General features: G+C 45.4%; 1 protein-coding gene and 1 pseudogene across 1 annotated transcript in view; one reads left to right on the top strand and one right to left on the bottom strand.

Annotated features, from left to right (window-relative positions):
- The window catches only part of nkx1-2b (NK1 homeobox 2b), a 43,103-nt gene that overhangs the window by 7,265 nt on the left and 8,226 nt on the right, over nt 1-27,612 (top strand). The window lies entirely within an intron of this gene.
- On the bottom strand, nt 21,967-22,904 carry LOC147208250 (uncharacterized; annotated as a pseudogene).

Raw genomic sequence — 27,612 nt, 5'->3', positions numbered from 1 at the left:
TCTCCCCCCCGCATTGAAAATATAATGCAGTTTTAAAAAATATACATGTAAACTCGTTTTAAACTTGTTTTTTTTTTCTGTAACCGTCATGGGATGAAGTTATGTTTTTTTGTTTGTTTGTTTTTTAGCATCCTGCATACTTAACACTGTTACATGTGTTCGGTTTCTCCCCAAGCCTGCACACAACGTGAGGTAAAGAGCAGCGTTGTCCCCACCAAAACCATACATTTGTTCGCGTGGAATTCATGGTAACATGAGAGAAACTCTCCATTTCATATTGAAATATATGAATATATCCAGCATGATGGCCCCTGAACAAGAATGGACATTAGTTTGATAAGATAAGATAAGAAAACCTTTATTAGCCTCGCAATGGAGAAATTCCCAATTCACAGCAGCAAAGTTATGAAAGGAAGAAGTAGAACAACAAAATATAGGAGCTGCTGGAAAGGCAGCCACTCTCGCTGCGCCATTTTGAAGTCAAAATAACAAAAATAACACAACACAACACATAGGACACAGACAGTCGTGCAATCTTCACCACTTTTCTGCATACACTTTGTTGTCTGCAGCAGTTCTAGATGAAAGAGGAGAGGATCAAAGTGTCCTTTCACCAGTGGACCAGAGACGTCATGCTGAAAATGTGCACACGTCTGCTACAAGCTAAGTTTTGAAAGCAAACACGAAGCTGTAGCGTCCATTGACGAAAATAGATTAGTTCACTTCTCCTGTCCCACGTAATCCGCTTCAAACTCCAAGCCGCGACTCCCAGTTCCAAATCCGCATCGGCGCTCCGCGCTAACGCTCCTTTCTTCTCATCGGCGGCTCCTCAAGCCTTACATCCATCCAGCCGCAGACCGTTCAACAGCACCGATCTCTCCGCTGAACAAAGCGAGGCTGTGAAAAATGCTGCCCATTACAGGCGCAAGACACAAGCGCCCCGGCTGTCCAGCAACGACAGTCAAATGGCGCCGACATTCCTCCCAGTCAAAAACAGTGCTGGTATACCCATGCTGCCGAGAAGGCGCAACCACCGAGCACAGAGTCTCCTCCTTGATGAATGTCGTGGCCAAAAAATGCTGAAAAAAGTCCACATCAGGTCCACACGACGTAACAACAAACAAAGTGTTAAAACAAACACAAAAACAACAAAAAAAGCAAGGCTCATGAGAGCACTTGCCGACGGCTGCCTACTCGGGCGCCATCTTGACTTCAAAGTCGTTGTCCAAAGTTGCATGTACAAAAGAACAACAAATGCCCGTACTCGATCTGGTTAGCGAACTATTAGCCAGTGGCAAATAGACACTGCGATATATTACCTTTTTTTTTTTTTCAGACACGACTGTGGCAATACGGCCAAACACTTGACTTGAATGACTTGACTTGAATCTTGACTTGAAGCCTCACTTCATTATACTACCGTATTTTCTGCACTAAAAGCCTTCCATTTTCTTAAAAGCTCACAGCGCGCCTTAAAATCCGATGTGCCTTGTGTATGGTCATTGTGGTAATATTTCGACCCCAAAAATGGCTCCTTGCTCGAGGCATGCTGACAACGCAGAGTTCAAACTTAAGGCGATCGGTTACGCAGTTGAACACGGAAATAGAGCAGCGGCAAGAGAGTTCAACGTTAATGAGTCAATGTTATAACTTACTGTTGTGTCGCTGCTTTTTAAAATAAGTTTTACTGACATCTGATCGTTCTGTTGCTGTTTCCTTGAGCGTAGATACATCTAGTGGATGCATTGTAGATTGCGTCTGATAGTGCGGTGCGCACAATAATAATAATAATAATAATAATGTATGAAAGAAATTACAAAATAGGCCATTCATTGAAGGTGCAACTCATAATCCAGTGCGCCTTTTTGTGTGGAAAATGCGGTACCATACTGGAAACTGATTATTAATAAATACACAATGCAAAAACATAAAGAATATTTTACTTAGTTTTACATTCGGCATAGTTGTTGCCAGTATTCCAGCAGCATGAAGAACAAAAGTTGTCGGAAAAAGTGCTGCCTCATCAGACGCGCACCTGTGGAAGAACCCCTCACCTTGTTGCAAAAACACTAAATAGCCTCCCTGCTTAACATGATCATTACACTGTACATTACTGATGAAATATTAGAAACTACTAATATGGTTTAGTGGTGCGAACATTATTTTCAAAAACATTCAAGAATAATTAATGATAAACGTTTTACAAAGTAGGACAAACAAATTCCGTGTTTACAATGTAGATAGTATTGACTGACATCACAGTTTTGTGTGATCTCCAGAAGGCATAATTTTGTAGGTCTCGCATAAAGCGTGTCAGTCATTCGTCTTGTGCCATAAAAGACACCAGGGTGTTGAAATTTCATTCCTAAGGGCCCATGGCGCTCCGACAAAAAAAAAAGCACAAGTGTAAATTACAGTACATACAGTAGGCGCAAAATGAAACAGAGAATGTGCGGGGAGGGGGGGGGGGGGCAGGAGGAGGAGACAATGAAAGGCAAACTACCGGTACTAATTCAAATGTTGGGACTGGTTACAAAAGTAACAACAAGACAAAAAATGGCCAAGGCGAACATAATAAGATTAGTGTCACCCAAAGAATAGTGCTATTTTCAATGTGGCCCACCAACTTTGCCACATCAAATAATGATAGCAGTACATGATATGGAATTTTTTTTTACTGTTAATACATTGCAATGAATTTTTGCCGAGGCCAGATGAGCATCTTTTTGTGACAAAATGTTTTTTTTCCATTCAAATTTGGTTTCTTGGTATTCTTTTTGTTTATTTCACCTTCCACCCATCCAAGTGCTTATACAGGCCCCCTAAAAAGAACTAAAGAGTGAAGAGGGTTGGAATAGTAACAAATAAAATGTAAACAAAATGATAATATGCTCACTTGATCAAAACTGAACAAATAAGTGACACGAAAGACAGTCGCGACTCCGCCACATGATGCATGGGGGACACACTCATTTAAAATATTACATGCGCAAGAAACGAGGATGGAAAAACATTGATTTGCTGGTGTTTTTCTCATTTTTATCAGCAAAATGAATGAACGAATCAAACACGAGGCCGCACTGCGCGGCCTGCGGCCGAGGCCCGCGCTGTAAAAGCTTTGAGAGTTTCGCTCCCGTCTTTCAGGACGCATGGAAGTGCCTGGCTGGTTGTGGAGGTACATTCCTCTGATTTTTCAAATGACAAATTATTATCAAGAATGGTCTTTCCCAACAAGTGGTACAGGTACCCCTCAGGGAATGTTAGCACATCGCAGGGGGTATGTGGAAAGATTTAATAATTTATTCCCAAAATCAATAGCATGTTGTTTAGGCACTCCCAAATCACAGCAGTCTTGCGTGTCAACACAAGTGTCTCATGAAAGCTTATATACCTGATGAGAAAGTAAGTAGTTGGTCTGACTATTGTTCTTGTTCAGTGTTTCGTTCCTGATATTTAAAGCTTAAATGCCTGCTTCAAGGAAACTCATTCAAAGGAGTAGCTTTTTTTTGTGATAAAAAATGTTATGAGTTACATGATTTTTTTTTTAAAAGACAATGCCTGACAATTAACTCATTCACTCCCAAAGACATATGTCTTTCCACACTCCACACGTTCAACCCCAGATACTTTTTTTTTTTTTTAATTTTTCCTTAGAGTAAAAACAAAACAAAATGGGGTCTAGAATTGGCTGGTACTGAATGAGTTAAATGTTTAAATGAAGGAAACAAAATAAAATGATTTTTATGTATTGATCAGTTGTGTTTCACTCGCCACATGGATGAGTTACGGGGTACTCACAGTGAAAACAATGGTTTGGTGGTACCCACGCCTCAAAATGTTGGCAACCACTGATATAGAATCTGTGTGATTCATTTTTCAAAGAAAGCTACTTTCAGAAGGTTCCAATCAATCAAAAAAAATGAATGAATAAATAAATAAATAGGTGCAATTTCTACAGATTGTGCTGGCTTGCTCTGTCACATTTTTTGCAAAGTGAACATGACCAGCACAACACTTCACTCTGATTCAGTCTGCCTCCCGCCCCCACCCCCATTCAAGACAGTAATCCAGCAAATACTGATGGATGATTTATTTTTTGCCACTAAATCAGTTGGATTATGGTCTGGACACTCCGTAACTTCCACCATGTTTTCCCCGTGTGTGACGCATTCATTGCTCCCGCACTCTGATATGTCATTGGTTGGCTTCAGTTGACATGATATGAGGTTTATGATTGGTTAGCCTTAGCGTTGCATTCAAATGTACACCATCTTGAATGTGCCTATCTAGATATAGCTAAGATCACGACACATTGTTCAGCCACACAGCAAATATGACCCACGACACCAGGTATTTTTCAAGGGTCAGCAGAGGTCCATCAGCAAGGGCACACAAACACACACATGCTCTGAAACTCATTTGGGGCATGTTGTTGTGCATTTGATTTCTGTCCATTAAACAAACACTATGTTTTGTTTAATGGTTTTATGGGGTGATAAACAACTTTAACACAAGCCTTTCTTACCACAAAGGTAGAAACTACGATGGTAGGGGAGTTCTGCTCAGGAAGGCCGGAGCCAGAATCGAACCCTGCACTTCTGCACTGCGAGGCCAACGTGATAACCGGTGGATCAACTTGGCTACGAAATCGTACAACAACTTTGATCGAGCTTGTGGTGAATGAATCTGCAGACAAGAAACACAAAATTACTGGACTGACATTGCCCTAATGGCCATAACTGCTTTCGGGAGCCAGATAATCTGGAAGGCAGTTGAACATGGCACCCTCCACACTGCGCAAAAATATCCAACCGACTATAATCACGGGAATATTGCCGATTCACCAAAGGCCATTAATTCCTTGCTTTGGTAATTGACCAATCAGAGCTGTTCGCGGGAAAATTATGCAAGTTAGAGTTGCCAATCATGGCAAAATAATCCATCCATCCATTTTCTGATCCGCTTTATCCTCATAAGGGTCGCAAGGCATGCTGAAGCCGATCCCAGCTGTTTTCGGGCAGTAAGCAGGGTACACCCTGAACCGGTTGCTAGCCAATCACAGGGCACACAGAAACGAACAACAATACGCACTCACACCTACGGACAATTTAGAGTGTTCAATCGGCCTACCAAGCATGTTTTTGGAATGTGGGATGAAACCGGAGGACCCGGAGAAAACCCATGCAGGCACGGGGAGAACATGCAAACTCCACACAGGAAGGCCGGAGCTGGAATCGAATTCGGTACCTTCGCACTGCTTGGTATCTCTACCAATGCCCTTTTGTGCTTCGCTCATGTATTGATCCATGTGTCCACTTATCTTAGCCGCAATGATGCCTGACATGAGCTTCCATGTTGTGGAGAGACAGGTTATTGACCGATAGTTGGATGGGACTGCACCCTTTGAGGGATCCTTCATGATCAGGATCGTTCGCCCTTCGGTTAGCCATCCTGGGTGAGTCCCATCCCTCAGCAGCTGGTTGATTTGTGCTGCTAGGCGCTCATGGAGTGCTGTGAGTTTCTTTAGCCAGTAGGTGTGGACCATGTCCGGGCCTGGTGCTGTCCAGTTCTTCATATCTGAGACTCTTTCCTGTATGTCTGCCACTGTTATGGTAACTGGGTTCTGTTCAGGGAGTTTGCTGTGCTCCTCTCTCAGGGTCACCAGCCATTGTGCACTGCTGTTATGTGCAACCTCCTTCTCTCATATGCCTTTCCAGTACCTTTCAGTTTCCAGTCTTGGTGGGTCAGCTCTGTTGTTAGAACCCTGCCACTGAGCGTACACGTTGTTTCGCATGTTGTGTTGCGAACAGCCTGTTTATTCATCTGGCCTCATTCTCTTTCGTGTACCGCTTTAGGCGGCTGGACAAGGCTTGGAGCCTTTGTTTGGCAGTTTCGAGTGCTTCAGGTATGGTCATGTGGATGTACCTCTCGGGTATCGGCCTTTTCATCACACCTCTCTGGGCCTCCGTCAATTGACTCACATCTTTCCGAGGCGCCTTGATCTTAGCCTCCAACCGTCTTTTCCATGGTGGGTAACGTATCTCATGGCTTCCATGGTTGCTCTTATAGCCAAGCATCTCAAGGATCATTAATCGTTTGACAGCTCTAATATACGGTGTGTATATACTGTATATATAAATAAATATATATATATGTATATAAAAATATAGCGGCTGGATGGCTCAGTTGGTAAGGCATCGGTTTGGCATACGGGAGACGGTGGTTCGAATCCTGCTTGGGGCAAAAAATGAGCACATAACACCATCCAGTGTGGGTCCTTGGGCAAAATCCTTCACGCTAACGCCTACCTCATACAATGATGAGAGACAGTAAAATGAATGACATGCCGGCTCAGACGTCGCCCGGCCAAACAAGGTCTGCGTCAGGTGCTGGGGAACCAGAGCACCTTGATGAAAAATGGGCTACTGGAACAAAGCGGAGATGGGCGAGACAGTCGCACAAGACTGCAGATCCCGACATACCAACCTGTGCACAGTCTGGATTGATTACAAGATAGCCTATGACTCGATGCCACATCGGGATGTCATTCCGGCTTGAGAAATGTAGTCGGATGGTGACTAAGAGAGGAAAGGTAGTCCGCACTGAAGGGGTCTCACTCCCTGAAGGAACAATAGCAGACATTGAGGACAGCTACAAGTACCTCGGTATACCACAAGCCAATGGCAACCTCGAACTGGCAACAAGGAAAGCGGCTACGGCCAAATACCTCCAGCGAGCTCCTAACCATGCACGGAGGGTTCCATCCCAAATCCAGCACCCTGAGACTATACGCAAGCTGAAAGGAAGGAGGCCGGGGACTAGTGAGTGTGAGAGCCACTGTCCAGGATGAAACGTCCAAGCTCCATGAATACATCAAGGAGAAGGCTCCAACGGATGACGTACTCAGAGAATGTCTCAGACAATGGGGAACAGAAGATGAGACGCTGGAAGAGGGACCATCATGGGAGGACAAGCCCCTACACGGGATGTACCACCGGACCATAACTGAAGTGGCCGATCTCAAGAAGTCCTATCAGTGGCTAGAGAGGGCTTGCCTGAAGGACAGCACAGAGGCACTCATCCTGGCTGCTCAGGAGCAGGCCCTGAGCACCAGAGCCATTGAGGCCCAGATATACCACACCAGACAAGACCCAAGGTGTAGGTTGTGCAAAGAGGCACCTGAGACGATCCAACACATAACTGCAGGGTGTAAGATTCTGGCAGGGAAAGCCTACATTGAACACCATAACCAGGTGGCTGGCATGGTCTACCGAAACATCTGTGCGGAGTATGGACTGGAAACCCCAAGGTCAAAATGGGAAACACCTCCGAAGGTGGTGGAGAATGACAGAGCAAAGATCCTGTGGGACTTCCAGATCCCGACTGACAAGATGGTAATGGAGAACCAACCAGATATCGTGATCATAGATAAGTGTCCTCTCTCCACTGCTCTTCTCTCTCTACACAAACGATTGCACCTCAACAGATCCAGCTGTCAAACTCATAAAGTTCGCAGACGACACCACGGTCATCGGTCTCATCAAAGACGGCGACGAGTCTGCGTACCGCCAACAAGTGGAGCAGCTGGAGCTCTGGTGCAGCCGACACAACCTCGGGCTGAACACGCTCAAGACTGTAGAGATGATCGTGGACTTCAGGAAACATTCTTCTCCACAGTTGCCCCTCACACTATCCAACTACCCTGTGTCAACCGTCGAGACCTTCAAGTTCCTGGGAATCACAGTCTCCCAGGACATGAAGTGGGAAGTCAACACCATCTCCATCCTGAAAAGGGCCCGGCAGAGGATGTACTTCCTGAGGCTGCTGAGGAAGCATGGCCTGCCACAGGAGGTGCTACGACAGTTCTACACGGCAGTCATCGAATCAATCCTGTGTTCTTCCATCACGGTTTGGTTTGGGGCCGCCACAAAAAAGGACAAAATCCGACTTCAACGGACAGTTAGGACGGCGGAAAAAATCATTGGCACCGCCCTACCCACTCTTGAGGACTTGCACACTGCAAGAATCAAGACAAGGGCACGGAAAATCCTCCTGGATCCCCCGCACCCTGCTCACCACCTTTTCCAGCTACTCCCCTCAGGCAGACGCTACAGATCCATGCGCACCAAATCCAGTAGACACTTAAACAGCTTCTTCCCTCTAGCCATTAACTCCTTAAACAGTCACTGACGTACTCACTCTTCTTTTACTAAAAATACTGCTACTGGTTACTCTAAAATGGTTCAATGATTTGTTGTTTACGATGATACTAATGCAGCGTGTTATACCGGAGACAAATTCCTTGTGTGTTCTACATACTTGGCCAATAAAGATGATTCTGATTCTGATTCTGATCTGCGAGCCAGATGCAATCATCAAAAGAGGCATATATGGCTCGCGAGCCATAGTTTCCCGACCCCTGTGCTAACCAATGGCCCACCGGGCCGCCGGCAAAATATTCACTGCCAAAAATTCACTGGTTACTGGTCTGAGCAAGTGTGTTTAGACTATAAGGGCGGTAATGGGGGGTGGCTCCCCACATTGTTTCATATGAAAGTGAGGCTTCTAGTCCTTTTCTTGGCAGTGGTTGCTTGGCAGTGGTTTCCCGAGTTTTTACAGCAAAAACCTTTGTTTAAAAAAAAAAAAAAAAGTCATTTTACAAGTACTATAATAGTGGGCATTCTGTCAGTGTTTTTAAAAACAAGGCATTTTTTTCCTAAAATACACTTGTATTTATTGTTTTAAGCCACTGCAGAAATAAGCATATTTCGAACATTAACGCTGAGCTTGAATGTCGGGAAAAAAATATGTACTCAAGTCATGATTACACTTAAATTTGGGCTGCCCAGAATAATTTAAGGGTGTTCCAGCCCTCTGTGTTCTTTACCTGTCATCAAGATTTTAAGGCGAACTCTTGGTGCTTTGTTCTGCCAAATAAATTTTAATATTAAATGATCTAGTGATCTAAATGCAACAAATTGGAGGCTAATGGGGTGATAAGATGTGCACAGGGTTGTGTCCTTCCCGTCTTTAGGACTATTACAAATAATTGCCTTAGAGCACGACTGAGGAGGTTCACCTGTCAAAGGTATATAATTATACAACTTATGCAAAAGCAGCCTCAATTCCTTTTCAAAAGCATTATAGGGTTCTACCAAGATGCCAACAATCCCAGGAGTTTTATTATTCTTGAGTTTCAAAATTCTTTTTTAATCTCTTGCTTTGTAATTGGACATCGTATCTGATCTACCTCCTCTGTAGTCAATTTATTAAGATTAATTGAATTAAGGATGTTTCTAGTTTTGTCTTTCTTATCTGGGTAACTTTCTGCTTTATAAGATTCCTGGTTATAAGAGGCAAATGTATTTGCAACATCTTTGGGTTGAAGCATCATATCTCCAATATTTGGGCATCTCATTTTACACACGGGCGGCCCAGTATTCGACTGGTTAGCATGTCGACCTCATGCTACAGAGGTGCAGGGTTTGATTCCGGCTCTAGCCTGCCACGTTCCCGACCCCTGGGTTAGCGCGTTGACCCAGCAGTGCGAAGGTACCGAGTTCGATTCCAGCTCCGGCCTTCCTGTGTGGAGTTTGCATGTTCTCCCCATGCCTGCCTGGGTTTTCTCCAGGTACCCCAGTTTCCTCCCATATTCCAAAAAACATGTGTAGCAGGTTCATGGAACACTTGAAATTGTGTGTGAGTGTGAGCACGGATCGATGTTCCTCTCTGTGTGCCCTGCGATTGGTTTGCAACCAGTTCAGAGTGGACCCCGCCTATTACCCGGTGACAGCTGGGATCGGCTCCAAGGTGCCCGCAACCCTTGTGAGGATAAGTAGATTAGAAAATGGATGGATGGATGGATGGATGGACATTGGAAGAGCAACTGTGGGGGGTTTTCCCTCCCATTTAGAATTTAGGAGGTACTGTATAGTGATGGCCTCCCCATTCTCTCCTCAATGTCTCATGTTCTTCACCAGAGAGATGTGTTTCCTGGAGCGTTGCTATTGCACAGTTAAGCCTTTTCAACTGGTTCATTACTTGTTTTTCTCTCTCTTAATAGGGCTACCCAAGCCTTTAAACATTATATGCAACAAAGATTAGCCATCTTTTTTGCATAACACACTCCTCTATTTAAACTCTCCTTTATTCACTTTGATCACACACACACATGGAAAAAAAAACAAGAACCTTGTGTCGCTGTCATCCTTTGAAGTCTGATTTTTGTAACTTTCAACGAGACTTCTGTACCTCTCTGCAGGTTCTGGCCCACTCTTCATGGGCAAACTGCTCCAGTTGTCCCAGTTTTGAAAGGGTGTTTTTCCTGACCGTATGTCTCAGCTCCTTCCACAAATTTTCAATACGAGATTTAGGTCAAAGGCTCATAGAAAGCCACTTCATAATCGTTCATTGTTTTGCTCTTAGCCATTGATGGGTGTTTTTAGCTTTGTTTTGGGTCATTATTCTGTTGCAAGACCCATGACCTGTGACTCAGACCAAGTTTTCTGAGAGTGGGCAGCAAGAATACCGCGACAGTCTTGATATTTTAGTGTACCCTGCACCGATTCAAGACACATGTTTCAGGCCTCACAGTGCAGAGATACAGGGTTTCATTCGGGGCTACAGCCTTCCTGTGTGGAGTTTACATGTTCTTCCCGTGCCTGCGTGGGTTTTCTCCGGGTACTCCGGTTTCATCCCACATTCCAAAAACATGCTTGGCAGGTTCATGGAACACTCTAAATAGTCCCTCGGCATGAGTGTGAGTGCGGATGGTTTTTCATCAACGTATGCCCTGCGATTGGCTGGCAAGAAGTTCAAATCCTGCCTTCTGCCCGAAGACATCTGGGATAGGCTCCAGCACGCCCCACGAACCCTGTGAGGATAAGCAGATCAGAAAATGGATGGATGGATGGATGAATCTTCCATACAGATGTAGAGAACCAACCCCAGAGTACAACAAAGCCTCCTCCATGTTTCACGATTGTTTGTTTGTTTGTTTTGTTCTGCTTTGTTTCTGCATCTGTGAATGAAGAGCTGAGGTACCTCGACCATAAATTCCAAATTAGTCTCATCTGCCCATAGGACATTCTTCCAGAATCTTTATGGCTTGTCACCTTGCAGTTTGGCAATTATATGCAACATTGGTATTCTCCTTGGCTGTCTCCTATATAGTCCTCCTTATCTCAAACGTGACATATGTTGCGATCTGACACTGATGTACTGTGACCTTGGTGTTCACCTTCAAATTATTTTTAGGCTGTTCTGGGCTGTTTTGTTACCATTTGTATTTTCTGTCTCTTCAATTTGTCATCAATGTTCCTCCTACGACCATGTCCAGGGAGGCTGGCTACAATCCTGTGGATCTGAATAATATGTCCGATTGCAGTTACAGGAACTTCTGTGACAATCTCAAAGCTGCTTTGAGATTGTCACCTGAACTTAATATGCCGTTAAATGGCCTTCTGAAGCAATTACTGCAATTATGCATCATGTGTGTCTTTCATTTCCTTTCCAATGCTCTGCGACAACTCTCTGCTTCACTTTGGTTCATGTTTAGTGTGTTTACACAACATTTTACCAGATAGTACAGATAGTACTGACTGCTTACACTCTTAAAGACACCGTGATGCTGATTAGACGACACACCTTGGTTGAATCTGTCCCTACGGTCAAATCTATCTTTTCTCAAGGTACTATATTTTATTGTTAGGCCTGTTTCAAGTTGTTGTTTTTATTTCAATAATTCAATTGAACCGCAATTCAGAAACAGGGTCTGATTTTGAAATGGAATTTCATGGTCACAACAATAAACATTGTTTGGAAAGGAGTCCAAGGCTTATGACGAAAAGTACACAATCTCCACTCTGAAACATGATGGTGGATCTCTGAGTTTTATTTTTATTTTATTTTTTGGGGGAGCTACAGTGACAATCAAAATTTATGAATGCAGCATGTTATCAGAAAATACTGGAGGCCAATTTGCATTCTTCAGCCCAGAAGCTCTACCTGGATTTTACAGCATGCCAGTGATCCAAAACAAAAGCAAAGTCTGTGCTTTGTGTGGCAAAACCAGAACAATGTTAGCATTCTGGAGTGGCCACAGTTTTGTGACCTCAATTTCCTTGACACACTCGGGGGAGATCTCAAATATGCTGTTCATGTAAGACAACTGAGAAATTAACAGGACCTGAAGGCATTTTACCATGAGGAATGGCCAGATTTACCACCTGAGAAAATAGAGAGCCTCATCGACTGCAAGCTCTCTTTGATGCTAAACAAAACAATCCACGGTTATAAGACCTAAGGAAATGTAAACTTTTGAATGGTGATCATCAGGAGCAAGGGATTCATGCAGCAGAGTAAAAGGTACTTTTGCAGTGCTACAATGGTAGTAACCCCAGTGAGACACACGCACAGAATGTGGGACACATGGATTCGTTGGAACTTCACATCCATACTCAGCAAGAAACACTACGGGCTCAATGTTCAAACATCAGCAATAAGAAATTACTGTCACAGTTGGCATGTACTGCAGCACCCCCCGCAACTCTAGTGAGGATCAAGCGGTTCGGAAGATGAATGAATAAGTTGGCATGTATTGATGATGTCAAATACTACATGTGCTGGATGACACTCGCATTCTGACACCATCATCCCGGAACTCCTGACCTCCAAACTTCTCCAGCTCGGTGTGTCATCAACGATCTGCCAGTGGATCCTCAGCTTCCTGATGGGACGGACACAACACGTGAGGTTGGGAAAGACAACAACATCAACACATACCACCAGCACTGGAGCCCCGCAGGGATGCATCCTCTCTCCACTGTTCTTGTCCCTCTACACGGACGATTGCACCTCAACACACACAGCCGTCAAACTCATAAAGTTCGCAGATGATACCACAGTCATCGGTCTCATCATCGACGACGATGAGTCTGCCTACCGCAAGAAGTGGAACAGCTGGTGCTCTGGTGCAGCCAACACAACCTGGAGCTGAACACGCTCAACATGGTACAGATGATCGTGGACTTCAGGAAACATCCTTCACTACAGCTGCCCCTCACACTGTCCAACTGCCCTGTGTCAACCGTCGAGACCTTCAAGTTCCTGGGAATCACAATCTCCCAGGGCATGAAGTGGGAGGTCAACACCAACTCCATCCTGCTGTACATCCTGAGTCTGCTGAGGAAGCATGGCCTGCCAGAGGATGTGCTCAGACAGTTCTACACAGCAGTCATCGAATCAATCCTGTCTTCTTCCATCACGGTTTGGGGCCGCCACAAAAAAGGACAAAATCTGACTGCAATGGAAAGTTAGGACTGCGAAAAAAATCAATGGCACCGCCCTACCCACTCTTGAGGACTTGCACACCGCAAGAACCAAGGGCATGGAAAATCCTACTGGACCCCCCACACCCTGCCCACCACCTTTTCCAGCTACTCCACTCAGGCAAGTGCTACCGATCCATGCACACAAATTCCAGCAGACATTCAAACAGCTTCTTCCCTCTACCCATGAACTCCCTAAACAGTAATCCAAATCTACTTGTATAGTGGCTCTTTGCAATTTTACACACCCCTGTGGAACAGCATTACCGCAATACTCTTTGTAGCTCCAGCTCTGTACTGACTTGAACCATTGTTACTGATTTCTATTTCACAGCACCAGACACTTGAAAGTTCTCAAGGACTTCTGTACAATTGCACACTTAAACTTGCTCTACAAATACTGCTAATGGCCACTTTAAAATGGTGCAATGATTATCTGCACCAACTGCACAACTGTTATAGTATTGTATTCTACCACTGATCACTTGAGCTCAACTTGATACTTTGCACATTGTCTCATGGCTGTCATTGGGTGGTACAACCGCACAACGGTACCCTTACATAACGGAATGTCTTTCCATACTTATTTGTCATGTCCTTGTTTATCGGAGTTGCTTGTTATTGATGATAGTAGGGTAGCCTGTACTACCGGAGAAAATTCCTTGCGTGTTCTACATACTTGACCAATAAAGATGATTCTGATTCTGATTGCTTCAGCAACCTGTCCGATTGGTCAAGAATGTGGCCCAGTCTGAACAGGGCCAAATCTGATTTGTGCACTTGCTAAAAACAATGTGGCTAATCAGATAAGTCTGTAGTCTGAAGGCAGCCAAAGATGAGCCAAACAATTTTGCAACACAAAACAAGAACAGCAGATGATGTGGTACTGTTGGCTCCTTCAAGCAGGGCTCTCCAACTCTCTCTGGAGCGTTTTGCAGCCGAGTGTGAAGCGGTTGGGATGAAAATCAGCACCTCCAAATCTGAAACAATGGTCCTCAGTCGGAAAAGGGTGCACTGCCCCCTCTGGGTCGGGGAGGAGATCTTGCCCCAAGTGGAGGAGTTTAAGTATCTTGAGGTCTTGTTCACGAGTGAGGGCAGGAGGGAGCAAGAGATCGACAGGCGGATCAGTGCAGCGTCTGCTGTGATGCGGACTTTGTATCGGTCTGTCGTGATAAAGAAGGAATTGAGTCAAAGGGCGAAGCTCTCAATTTACCGGTCGATCTACGTTCCAACCCTCATCTATGGTCCCGAGCTATGGGTCGTGACCGAAAGGACGAGATCCCGGATACAAGCGGCCAAAATGAGCTTTCTCCGCAGGTTGTCGGGGCTCTCCCTTAGAGATAAGGTGATAAGCTCGGTCATCCGGGAGGGGCTCAGAGTCGAGCCGCATCTCCTCCACATCGAGAGGAGCCAGATGGGGTGGCTTGGGCATCTGATTCGGATGCCTCCTGAACGCCTCCCTGGTGAGGTGTTCCGGGCATGTCCCACCGGGAGGAGACCCTGAGGACGACCCAGGACACGCTGGAGAGACTATGTCACCCAGCTGGCCTGGGAACGCCTCGGGATCCCCCGGGGAGAGCTGGAAGAAGTAGCTGGGGAGAGGGAAGTCTGGGCTTCCCTGCTAAAGCTGCTGCCCCCGCGACCCGGTCCTGGATAAGCGCTAGAAGATGGATGGATGGATGGATGGATGGATGGATGAAAACAAGAACATCGCAACTCAGAGCAATGCACATGTTGAACAGCCAAATTATTCACAGATACAAGAAGCAAGAACCCACAACAGCACCAAGATATTGGGCATAGTCCTACAACAGGGGTGTCAAAGTCAAATGGACGGAGGGCCAGATAAAAAATTTTGCTGCAAGCTGAGGGCCGGACTGATCGAATATTCATTAAAAAATATTAATTAAAAAAATTTAACAATTACAACATATTTAACCAAATTTAATCGACTGACAACCTAACAAATACATTCCAATATGATCAGATAAATAAAGCAACATTTTCGTATGGCTCTGTCAGTAAACTTTAATTTTCAACAGGCACAAAAATCAAATTTCCCTTGTATAAAAATACCCATAACATGAATGAAAGAAGCCGGTATTATTCAATAGTCCATATTTTCTCTTTAAGCAAAAGTATGCTTAATTTACTTCAATGACAAATAAATAATAGCAATTTTCGATCATTCACTCGAATAAAATATTTTTAAAACATAATTGGATTGAAATGCACTAAAATAAAGTGCAAAAATGTAATAACCAAAAACAACACTTTCTTCAAGGAGAAGTAACATGCAGTTAAAGCAAATATTATACTTTCATTTTTAAACTTGAACTGAGTAAAAACTCTTCATATATGATTGCACAGTAATCCTGTGTTCACTTCTTTGAGACTGAAGCTGATACTTGGTGGTGTCTCATCTTTTCTACAAGTTCATCAATATTTGGGGTCAGGCTCTGAGCTGAGCAAATCCTCGAAATTGAGTGAAGGTGTTCAGCAGTAAGTCGAATTCTGTGTGATGTTTTGTTCAGCTTCATCAAAAAATATATATATACTGTATATATAGTTGTTCACACAGGTATGTGCTGCCAAACATCTACGTTTAAGCAGCCTGGATGTGCAGCTGGGCCATTGTGTCGGGGAGGAAACGGGCAAACTGCGCAGCACCCACTGCCGTATCTTTTTCATGCACTATAGTTGTGTCGTGCATAGGATGTAAAGCCAAAAACTCCTCTGTCCCGCTTAGGCTGGAGTCCACTCCGCGGCTGAAAATTGACAACTGGGCAACGTCAGAAACTTCAGCGTTCTCATCCACAGCCAAGGAATTTGCGATGGCATCTTTTCCGTTTTTCACAAGCTGCTCTTTTAGATAAATGGACAACTGCTCTACTCGCTCGGCAATTGCGTTTCTGCTCATGCTCACGTTTAAAAAGAGTTGCTTTTTTTCGGGGCAAATTTCATTACAAACTTTAAGCATTCAGTTTTTAATGAAATCCCCCTCCGTAAGTGGCCGGGGCTGGTTTCGCGATCTCTTCTGCCGCAATAAAACTGGCCGTGACAGCAGCCTGGCTTTGTGATTTGGCTTTTTTGAACAGAGCTTGTTGAGATTTAAGGCTTCGTTTTAATTCCTCAACCTTCTGTAGCCTTTGTTCCATGTCCATATTCTTGTTTTTGTTCGTGTGTTTCGTTTCATGATGTCATCTCAGATTACACTCTTTCAATACCGCCACACTTTCTCCGCACAGAAGACACACAGGTTTTCCAGCTACGTCCGTGAACATGTACCGTATTTTCACGACCATTCGGCGCACCGTATTGTTGGGCGCAGTCTCATTAACGGGTGCTATTTCTGTATTTGACACATAGACAAAACGCACTGTATTATTGGGCGCAGTTTTACAGTGGTAAAACATACGCCAGCTTAAACATAAGGCATGCATGCGCGCACGCTAAAAACACGTTAGCTTGAAGCATACGGTAGCATGCCAAGACATACGGATACACGCTAAAAACATGTTTTTAAAAAGGCAACGGAAGCAAAACTGAGTTCGGTTGTATTTTATTTAGCCATCGTACAATGTACTCACGTTTTTCGATCAATCATCACCCAGAAATCCATCAAAGTCCTCATCTTCTGTATCAGAATTGAACAATTGTACCGGTAATCCATCAAAAACCCCGGGTTCCCTCTCGTTGTCAGAGTCACTCTCATTGCCATGTGGCTTCACAGAAATGATGCTGGCTTTGCCAAATGCTCGAATAACAGTGCAAGCAGACACGTTCGTCCAAGCAGCCACAATCTATTCGCAAATTGTGGCGTAACTCGCCCGGCGCTGCCTCTCACTCTTTGTAAAGTTGTGTTTGCCATCGATCATCCATTGTTCCCATGCCGCTCGCAACATTACTTTGAACGCCCGGTCGCAACTTTACTTTGAATGCCCGGTTGATGCCGATGTCCAGCGGTTGGAGTTCTATAGTCAAGCCTCCGGGAATGACGGCAAGCTCAGAGTTCATTTGCTTGACTTAGTTTTTCACCGCTGCTGTGAGATGGGCACGCATGCCAAAAGCATAACCGATGGCTTGAAGTTTGAACTGAGCTTCGTAGGCATGTCTCTTTGTAGAATTTATTTTCGGGGGTTCTTCGAAACCAAAACCGAAGTTGTTTTGCAATAATGCATATAGCCACACTTTATACAGGTGTTGGTACCTGCTAGGGGCGTCCCTTTAGCGTCCACTTATACACGCCCACCCTTCACTCATTGGCGGACTTCTTCGCCGCATGCCTGTCCTCACTCACGTCCGCCTTTTCTCTCTCTCTCTCTCCATATATGTATATATACACGCCCACCTTTCACTGATTGGCCGACTTCTTTGCCGCATGCCTGTCTACACTCGCTTCCGCCTTTTCTCTATATAAACAGCGTGTTGGCTGCCAGTCAGGTTTTGGAACTCAGCGCATACACAAGACCAATTATAAGGCGTCCTGTCCATTTTGGAGAAAATTTATTGATCTGGCCTGCGGGCCGGCACTTTGACATATATGTCCTACAATGTCAAAATAATAAGAGAGTTCTTGGTTCAGCAACAGGGTCTTTCCATTTTGACAACACAGAGCATTACTGTCTGCAAAAGAGATCAATTGAAATACAGACACTTTTTGATGTCGTTCCAGCGTGGTGCGAAGAGAAAAACTGAGAACTGAGTATTGTCTATACTTCATGCAATAACGCACAGGCAGAAAGCCCAGAGTTGGTCAGGAGTTGTTGGCACATGAAACCAGATCACAGTTATTGGGAAGCAAAGAGCCCCTTGGAGGAACATTTTAGAAATGCATACACTAACACAACGGCATGCATCAAATAAAGCTTTGAATTGGCCTTCCATAAAGACAGACAGTGAAGCTACACAGAACTTGCACTTTCTCAACACCTACTGTATATCACGAGCCTGTCAGATGCGGATCACCTGGATGAGTCACTGACATGAAAGCCATCATCAATTAACATCCCTAATTGAGGAAAAAGTGGAGAACTGTTGCAACTTGCTTTGAGACTCATCAGAATCAAGGTAAAAGATCCAAGTGTTAAGATCTAGTTGAGTTCGTATGCAGCAATGGCTGTTTGAAAGTGCTTTATAAATACAGTTGAGTTGAGTTGAGTTCATCAACATAGAGGCAAAGATTGAGCTCTTTTGGCAGTTTGATGAGATCAAGGGCAGTTCATCCAGTTCATCAAGAGCAAGCAAAACGTAAAACTCACAATGGCAGAGAGACATTGTAAAGTTTGGACAAGACACAACAGATAAAAGATATGAGAAGAAAACCTTTGTCTCACAATGGAGAAATTCGCAATCTACAGCAGCAACATTTGGAGGGAAGAAAGTAGAAAAAAACATGGAGTAGATCCGCTGGTAGACCAGTTCTTTCACAGACATCTTTGTCATAAGGATGGGAGAGTTTTACCCAGCCATGTCACGCTTCTTGCATTGTTTCAATTTACGGGGAATGTATTAGAATTAAATAAACTTATCTGCAGCATATGGTTTCAGCACTTTTTCCCATTGTCATAGCAGGGGAGTATTACCTGTTTGTGTTTAATACATGTACAGTAAATGAAAACTTCACATAATTGAGATGCCACGAAGATGGTTAAAATATAACTCATACTGCACAGTATGTAATAATATTAGCAAATGACTTATGTTCAACAAAATTCTAAGGGGTTTTCTTCGTTTTTTTTGGAATTTGATAAATTCCTGGCGACTTTTCCCAGCTCAATGACTCTACTCCACCGGGATTTGTTTACCCATCCAAACCACGCGGCTCGGGTCACGGAGGTGGTCTTGCGATATTATACCACGAGAAGTGGAAAGTCCTCTCTCCCTTGCACTCTCCTCATTTGAATGCCTCACCTGTCAAATTCCCGGACCCACTCCCACGATTATTGCCACAGTCTACCGTGCCCCCAAACCTCATTGTGACTTTTTAAATGAATTGTCTGCTGTCCTCACCCATCTCTCCTCTCTCTCACCAAATATAATTATTCTAGGGGATTTCAATATACACATGGACAATACCGCCCTTCCTCTCACCATGGACTTCGCCTCTTCACTTGACAGTTTTGGCTTCCATCAGTTTGCAGACTTCCCCAGACACATTAAAGGGCACTCCCTGGATCTGATTTGCTGCTCTGGTCTCAACCCCTCCAACTGTACTGCTGATGAACTTCCTATAACGGACCACTTCCTCATTTCCTTTAATGTTACCCTGTGGCTCTCTATCTCAGAATCACCCCGTATCATCTCTTACCATAATATCAAAGACATCAATATTATCTCTCTCGCTGCAAAGATTGCCACCCTGACTCCGGACTCAGACTCCTCTCCTGATGATTCTCACCTACACTCTCAATATGCTCGCTCCTGCAAGTCCCGCTCTGTCTTTTTTACTCGGTCTGCCCCCTGGTTCACCCCTCATCTCCGTTCCATTAAATCCAAAACTCGGCAGCTTGAAAGACTGGTCTTACTGTTCACAAGGACATCTACACATCTCAACTTTCCCATTACAAGGACTCCATCTCTCAAGCTAAATCACAATACTATTCTGGACGCATCTGCTCCAATACTGTAAATACTAGGACTCTCTTTTCTCTCTGGAACAAAATCATTCAATCAGCCCCCCCCCCATACACACACACACTTTTAGTCCTCTGACACCTGCAACACTCTGCTTCGATTTTCAGTGAAAGAGGCAACAAAATCCACCAGCACCTGGGCTCCTTTGTAACCCCCCCTCCCCCGACTTCCCTACCCCTTGTCAACTGTTATCCTCTTTTGAACTCCCCCATCCTTCAATAATCTCAGACTTCATTATCAAATCCAAGACCTCTTCCTGTTAGCGAGATCCCCTCCCCACAGTCTTGGTCAAATCCTGCTTACCCTCTCTGCTTCCCTTAATTTCAGCCATTATTCATTCCTCACTGTCCACTGGAATGGTTCCTGTCCCCTTCAAAACTGCAGCTGTCACCCCAATCCTGAAAAAAAACTGGTTCAGATCCCAATGATTTCATAACCCATGCCCCATTTCTCACCTTCTTTTCATCTCCAAACTTCTTGAAAAAATTGTTGCCTCTCAACTTCCCTCCCACCTCACTCATAACAATTTCTACGAACTATTCCAGTCTGGTTTTCATCTCCGCCACAGTACAGAAACAGCCCTCATAAAAATCACCAACAACCTTCTCATGGCAGCGGACGCCGGTTGAATGTCCCACCCTCATCCTCCTCGACCTGACTGCAGCTTTTGACACCATTTCTCACCCCATCCTCCTAAATAGACTCGCTACCATAGATATCACTCACACCCCCTTACGCTGGTTTCACTCCGATCTCAGTGGCCACTCTCAGTTCATCCAACTCAACTCCTTCACTTCACAGTCCTGCCTCTTCTGGTGTGCCCCAGGGCTCTGTCCCGGGACCCCTCCTATTCATTATCTACCTTCCCCCCCTTGGCAATATTTTCCATAAATTTGGTATACACTTTCACTGCTTCACAGATGACACCGAGCTCTACCTCGCCAGCAAACTGGACGCCTCCCTCCCACCCTCCTCCCTCTCACACTGCCTCTCAGAAATTAAATATTGGTTTACCCATAAGTTCCGCAAACTTAACAGTGATAGAACAGAAATCCTCCTTGTCGGTACCAAATCCATCCTAAATAAAGCCCAACCGTTTCTCCCTTACGATTGATAGCTCCACTGTGTCCCCCTCCCTTCAGGTCAAGAGCCTGGGTGTCATCTTCAATAGCTCACTATCTTTCCACTCCCACATAAATAACATAACCCGGTCCGCATATTTCCACCTACGAAATATCAATCATCTCCGTCCCTCTCTCACCCCTCACACCACTGCTATCCTTGTCCACAGTCTCGTCAACCCCCGTATTGATTTTTGCAATTCACTTCTTTTCAGTGTCCATCACAAATACCTCCATAAACTTCAACTGGTCAGCCCAGATCATCACTAGAACCCCCTCTTTTCATCACATCACCCCCATCCTCTGACTCCACTGGCTCTCTGTCAAACTCTGAAACTCACTACACCCAACAACCGAAATATTGAAAATGTTGAAAAAATTTAAAATCACAAACTCGGTTTAAATTAATCTCCTCTTTTATTATTTATAATTTTATCTGTGGTTTTATTGTTCTTGTTTTTGATTGTAAAGTGTCCTTGAGTGTTTTGAAAGGTGCTTATAAATAAAATGTATGATGATGATTATTATTAATGAAATATACTAAATAAACTAACTGATGACATTAATTTAAGGCACACACATTGAGTGTTTGGCTTAGCTCTTCATGACAGAAGCTGATCAGTACATTGTGAGGTGAATAATATTAATTTGAGGTGAATGCTCAGCAATAGTGATATAAACTTTCAGGTCGGCTTCCCGTGTTGAACCAAGACCTGTAAACAAGACCTAACATTACTTGTCAAAAACATCGCCAAATTTTACACAGCAAATAAATGGCATGCTATTGGTTCAACTGACGTTGTAAGTCGCTACATTGCCTTTACATTGAACAATGTAAACCGAGGTACTTGTAGCTGTCCTCAATGTCTGCTATTATTCCTTCAGGGAGTGAGGCCCCTTCGGTGAGACCATTTTGACCTTGGGGTTTCCAGTCCATACTCCGCACAGATGTTTCGATAGACGATGCCAGCCACCTGGTTATGGTGTTCCAAGTAGGATTTCCCTGCCGGCATCTTACACCCTGCAGTTATGTGATGGATCGTCTCAGGTGCCTCTTTGCACAACCTACACCTTGGGTCTTGTCTGGTGTGGTATATCTGGGCCTCAATGGCTCTGGCTCTCAGGGCCTGCTCCTGAGCAGCCAGGATGAGTGCATCTGTGCTGTCTCGCCACTCTCTAGCCACTGATAGGACTTCTTGAGATCAGCCACTTCAGTTATGGTCCGGTGGTACATCCCGTGTAGGGGCTTGTCCTCCCATGATGGTCCCTCTTCCAGCGCCTCATCCTCTGTTCCCCATTGTCTGAGACATTCTGTGAGTACGTCATCCGATGGAGCCTTCTCCTTGATATATTCATGGAGCTTGGATGTTTCATCCTGGACAGTGGCTCTCACACTCACTAGTCCTCGGCCTCCTTCCTTTCGGTTTGCGTACAGTCTCATGGTACTGGATTTGGGATGGAACCTTCCATGCATGGTTAGGAGCTTTCGGGTCTTAACATCCGTGGTCTGAATCTCTTCCTTTGGCCACCTTATTATTCCTGCAGGGTATCTGATCACTGGCAGGGCATAGCTGTTTATTGCCCAGATCTTATTCTTTCCATGGAGCTGGCTTCTTAGGACTTGCCTCACCCACTGGAGGTATTTGGCTGGAGCCGCTTTCCTTGTTGGCAGTTCGAGGTTGGCTTATGGTATACCAAGGTACTTGTAACTATCCTCATTGTCTGCTATTGTTCCTTCAGGGAGTGAGACCCCTTCGGTGTGGACGACCTTGCCTCTCCTAGTCACCATCCAACTACATTTCTCAAGCCCGAATGACATCCCGATGTCACTGCTGTAGATCCTGGTTGTGTGGATCAGGGAGTCTATTGGGGTGTTCACACGGCAAAATTTGGTCCGGTGTTACGCCGGGGCTGCCCCAGGACAGCGTTCACACGTGCAAATTAGCTCCGGCATAGCCCCGAAAAACAGCTTACACCGGAGCAAATTGGATCCACCTCAGCGAGGTGGTTTAAAAATTTGCTCCAGAGCAAATGGTCGTTAGCGAAGCAGCACCGATGTAAATTTACACGTGTGAACGCAACTGGGTTAAATTTGCTCCAGAGCAAATACTTGTGAAGAGTTGATTACGTACGGCGAGAATGCATTGCTTTCGTGCTCTGTCGGACTTCCGTAATGTGTGTGTTGAATAACGACACAAGACTTGGCTGGTAACATATTTCCTTTTGTAGGAGACTGGACTGTCTCGGAGTTGCTTGTGTAGTTTGTTCCTTTGTTGTGTGTTCACAACCCCTCCGTCCCCCATATAATTTATTTTGTGATTTCCTCTCTTGATTTTCTGTTTGGCACATTACGTGTTTGCTTTTCTGAGTGTCATTGAAGTCATCGTTGATTTACGTTTTCGGGGGCGGTCACTCTTGAGCAGAAGGCACGAGACCGAGAAGGACGTACCTGTCCAGTAGTCGCTTGAGTTGTGTATACATTTTAAAAAGAACCAACACGACAGCTCATTTGTTTTCTGTCGTTTTGCTCCGCTGCAGAAACTGCCGTGTGAACGCAAGTGGGGCTGCACCGACGCTGTGCCGGTGCTGACACGCTCAGCGGCTTTGTACGTGTGAACGCTCCACACAATTTGCTGCGGTGTAAAATATATCGCAACAAAATACATCGGTGCAGCGCCGGAGCAAATGCGTGCCGTGTGAACATCCCCTTATGTCCCTTTCGCTCTTAGCATATAGCTTTGTGACATCCATGTCGAGGAGGTGACTGATCGTAGCTCCATTTCTGAGGCGGTATCCGTAGCCTGTCTTGGCGATTACAGTGATCCCTCGCTATTTGGCGGTTCGTTTATCGCGGCTTTGGTGCATCGCGGATTTTTTCATTCATAATATATATATATATATATATTTTTTTTTCTTTTTAAGTCCGCAAAAATCAGTGCTAAGTGTTGTTTACTATGCGTGCTAGTGTGTGCGCACTCTGCTCAAGCGCGGAAGTCCACGTGGGGCATGCATGGGCCACGCAGGTGAGTGTATGTGTGTTGCTGAATGAAAGAGAGAGACAGAGAGAGGAGGCTTATAAGAACAGAAGCAGGTCTCTTTCATCCTTAATTGTCTTAATTGACTAATCATAAACACGTCTGATGCACAAGCTGGATCACTGGCCTGTGTGCGTGTGTGTGTGCGCGTGTGTGTGTGTGTGTGTGTGTGTGTGTGTGTGTGTGTGTGTGTGTGTGTGTGTGTGTGTGTGTGTGTGTGTGCGTGCGGCGCTCTGCTCAAATGCAAATGCCCACGTGGGCCATTTTTAAAAATATATGTTAATTGTTAACTACTTCGCGGATTTTCGTTTATCGCGCGGGTGGTTTTGGTCCCCATTAACCGCGATTAACGAGGGATTACTGTACTTGGCTTACAGGGTTCAGTCCGATGCAGAACAGCAGTGGGGATATGCCACATTTGATGGACACTTGGCTAAGTGGCTACCATTGCCTTCAAATGTGGTTTTCCACATCCTCATTGAGTTTGCAACAAAGGCTCTTACGGTCCTGTTCACCTTATACAACTCCAAGCATTCAGTGATCCATGTATGTGGCATCGAGTCATAGGCTTTCTTGTAATCAATCCAGGCTGTGCAGAGGTTGGTATGTCGGGACCTGCAGTCTTGTGCGACAGTTTTGTCAACCAGGAGCTGATGTTTGGCTCCTCTGGTATCTCTACCATTGCCTTTCTGTGCTTCGCTCATGTATTATCTTAGCTGCAATGATGCCTGACATGAGCTTCCATGTTGTGGAGAGACAGGTTATTGGCCGATAGTTGGAGGGATCCTTCATGATCAGGATCGTTCGCCTGATCGTTCGGATAGGTTTGCTATCCTGGGTGAGTCCCATCCCTCAGCAACTGGTTCATTTGTGCTGCTGGGTGCTCATGGAGTGATGTGAGTTTCTTTAGCCAGTAGGTGTGGACCATGTCCGGGCCTGGTGCTGTCCAGTTTTTCATATCTGAGACGCTTTCCTGTATGTCTGCCAGTGTTATGGTAACTGGGTTCTGGTCAGGGAGGTTGCTGTGCTCCTCTCTCATTGTGCACGACTATGATGTGCAACCTCCTTTCTCCATATGCCTTTCCAGTACCTTTCAGTTTCCAGTCTTGGTGGGTCAGCCCAGCCTTGGTCCCAATCTCATCATCTGCATTCATTCCTCCCAATCTCTGGTATAATGTTCTCCTCTGATCTGGCAGCCTGGGGCCCTTCACCACGGAATCTGTGTTGTACCTCGTCATTCTCAAGTTGTGATCGCAATTGCCGTTTGTGGATGTTGGAACACTGAGCGACTAGTTGTCAACCGTGACTGTGGGTTTCAAAGTAACCATTCAGCCCACATTCTCTGCATGTAAACCCTCTGACTAGAGTGCTTGAGTAGTAGCTTTCCAACAGAGGCCTGTTATCGCATCTCGCCCATCTCCGCTTTGTTTCAGTAGACCATTTTTCACCAAGGTGCTCTGGTTCCCCAGCACCTTACGCAGACCTTGGCCGGGCGACGTCTGAGCCGGCATGTCATTCGTCATTGTATAAGGTAGGCATGAGCGTGAAGGGTCTTGCCCAAGGACCACACTGGAGGGTGTTATGTGCATATTGCTCCAATCGAGATTCAAACCCCCGTCTCTCGTACGCCAAACCAGTCCTTAAAAACTGAGCTATCCAGCCGCTCATCAGAATCAGAATCATCTTTATTGGCCAAGTGTGTAGAACACACAAGGAATTTGTCTCGGTATAACACGCTGCATTAGTATCATCGTAAACAAGGACATGACAAATAGGTATGCAAGGACATTTCGTAATGTAAGTGAACCGTAGTGCGGTGGTACCACCCAGTGACAACTGTGAGACAATGTGCAAAGTATCAAGCAGAGCTAAAGTGAACAGTGGTAGAATACAATACTATGACAGTTTGTACAGTTGGTGCAGAAAATCATTGAACCATTTTAGAGTGACCAGTAGCAGTATTTGTAGTACAAGAAGAGTGACTACGTCAGTCACTGTTTAGGGAGTTAATGGCTAGAGGGAAGAAGCTGTTTAAGTGTCTACTGGATTTGGTGCGCATGGATCTGTAGCGCCTGCCTGAGGGGAGTAGCTGGAAAAGGTGGTGGGCAGGGTGCGGGGGATTCAGGAGGATTTTCTGTGCCCTTGTCTTGATTCTTGCAGTGTGCAAGTCCTCAAGAGTGGGTAGGGCGGTGCCAACTATTTTTTCCGCCGTCCTAACTCTCCGTTGAAGTCGTATTTTGTCCTTTTTTGTGGCGGCCCCAAACCAAACCGTGATGGAAGAACACAGAATTGATTCGATGACTGCCGTGTAGAACTGTCGTAGCACCTCCTGTGGCAGGCCATGCTTCCTCAGCAGCCTCAGGAAGTACATTCTCTGCTGGGCCCTTTTCAGGATGGAGATGGTGTTGACTTCCCACTTCATGTCCTGGGAGACTGTGATTCCCAGGAACTTGAAGGTCTCGACGGTTGACACAGGGCAGTTGGATAGTGTGAGGGGCAACTGTGGAGAAGAATGTTTCCTGAAGTCCACGATCATCTCTACAGTCTTGAGCGTGTTCAGCCCGAGGTTGTGTCGGCTGCACCAGAGCTCCAGCTGCTCCACTTGTTGGCGGTACGCAGACTCGTCGCCGTCTTTGATGAGACCGATGACCGTGGTGTCGTCTGCGAACTTTATGAGTTTGACATCTGGATTTGTTGCGGTGCAATCGTTTGTGTAGAGGGAGAAGAGCAGTGGAGAGAGGACACATCCCTGTGGGGCTCCAGTCCTGGTGGTGCGTGTTGATGATGTTGTTGCTCCCAGTCTCACCTGTTGTGTCCGTCCCGTCAGGAAGCGGAGGATCCACTGGCAGATCGTAGGGGACACACCGAGGTGGAGAAGTTTGGGGGTGAGGAGTTCCGGGATGATGGTGTTGAATGCAGAGCTGAAATCCACAAACAGAATCATTGCGTAGGTCCCTGTGCTGTCGAGGTGCTCGAGGATGTAGTGCAGACCTATGTTGACTGCGTCTTCCACAGACCTGTTTGCCCGGTAGGCAAACTGGAGAGGGTCCAGCAGGGGTCTGGTGACGTTCTTTAGGTGGTTCAGCACAAGGTGTTCAAAGGACTTCATGACCACAGATGTCAGGGCGACAGGCCTATAGTCATTCAGTTCCGATGTTGCCGATTTCTTGGGAACTGGGATGATGGTAGACTGTTTGAAGCAGGATGGGACCTCACACAGCTCCAGGGATATGTTGAAGATTTGTGTGAAGACCGGAGCCAGCTGGTCAGCGCAGACTTTCAGGCAGGAGGGGGACACTTTGTCGGGCCCCGCAGCTTTCTTGATCTTCTGCTGCTTGAAGAGCCGTCTCACGTCCTGTTCGTGGATCTGTAGTGGAGAAAAAGAGGGTGGGCGGGTTGATAGAGTAGTTTCTGGTAGAGGTGGGTGTGTGTGGGAAATGGGGGTGTCCTTTTCAAATCGGCAGGAAAACATGTTTAGTTCATTAGCAAGAC

Source organism: Hippocampus guttulatus, chromosome 2 (assembly GCF_054856545.1).
Source record: "Hippocampus guttulatus isolate MCC_2025c chromosome 2, RoL_Hgut_1.0, whole genome shotgun sequence".
Taxonomy (NCBI): Eukaryota; Metazoa; Chordata; class Actinopteri; order Syngnathiformes; family Syngnathidae; genus Hippocampus; species Hippocampus guttulatus.
This window is presented reverse-complemented; position numbering and strand designations above follow the sequence as displayed.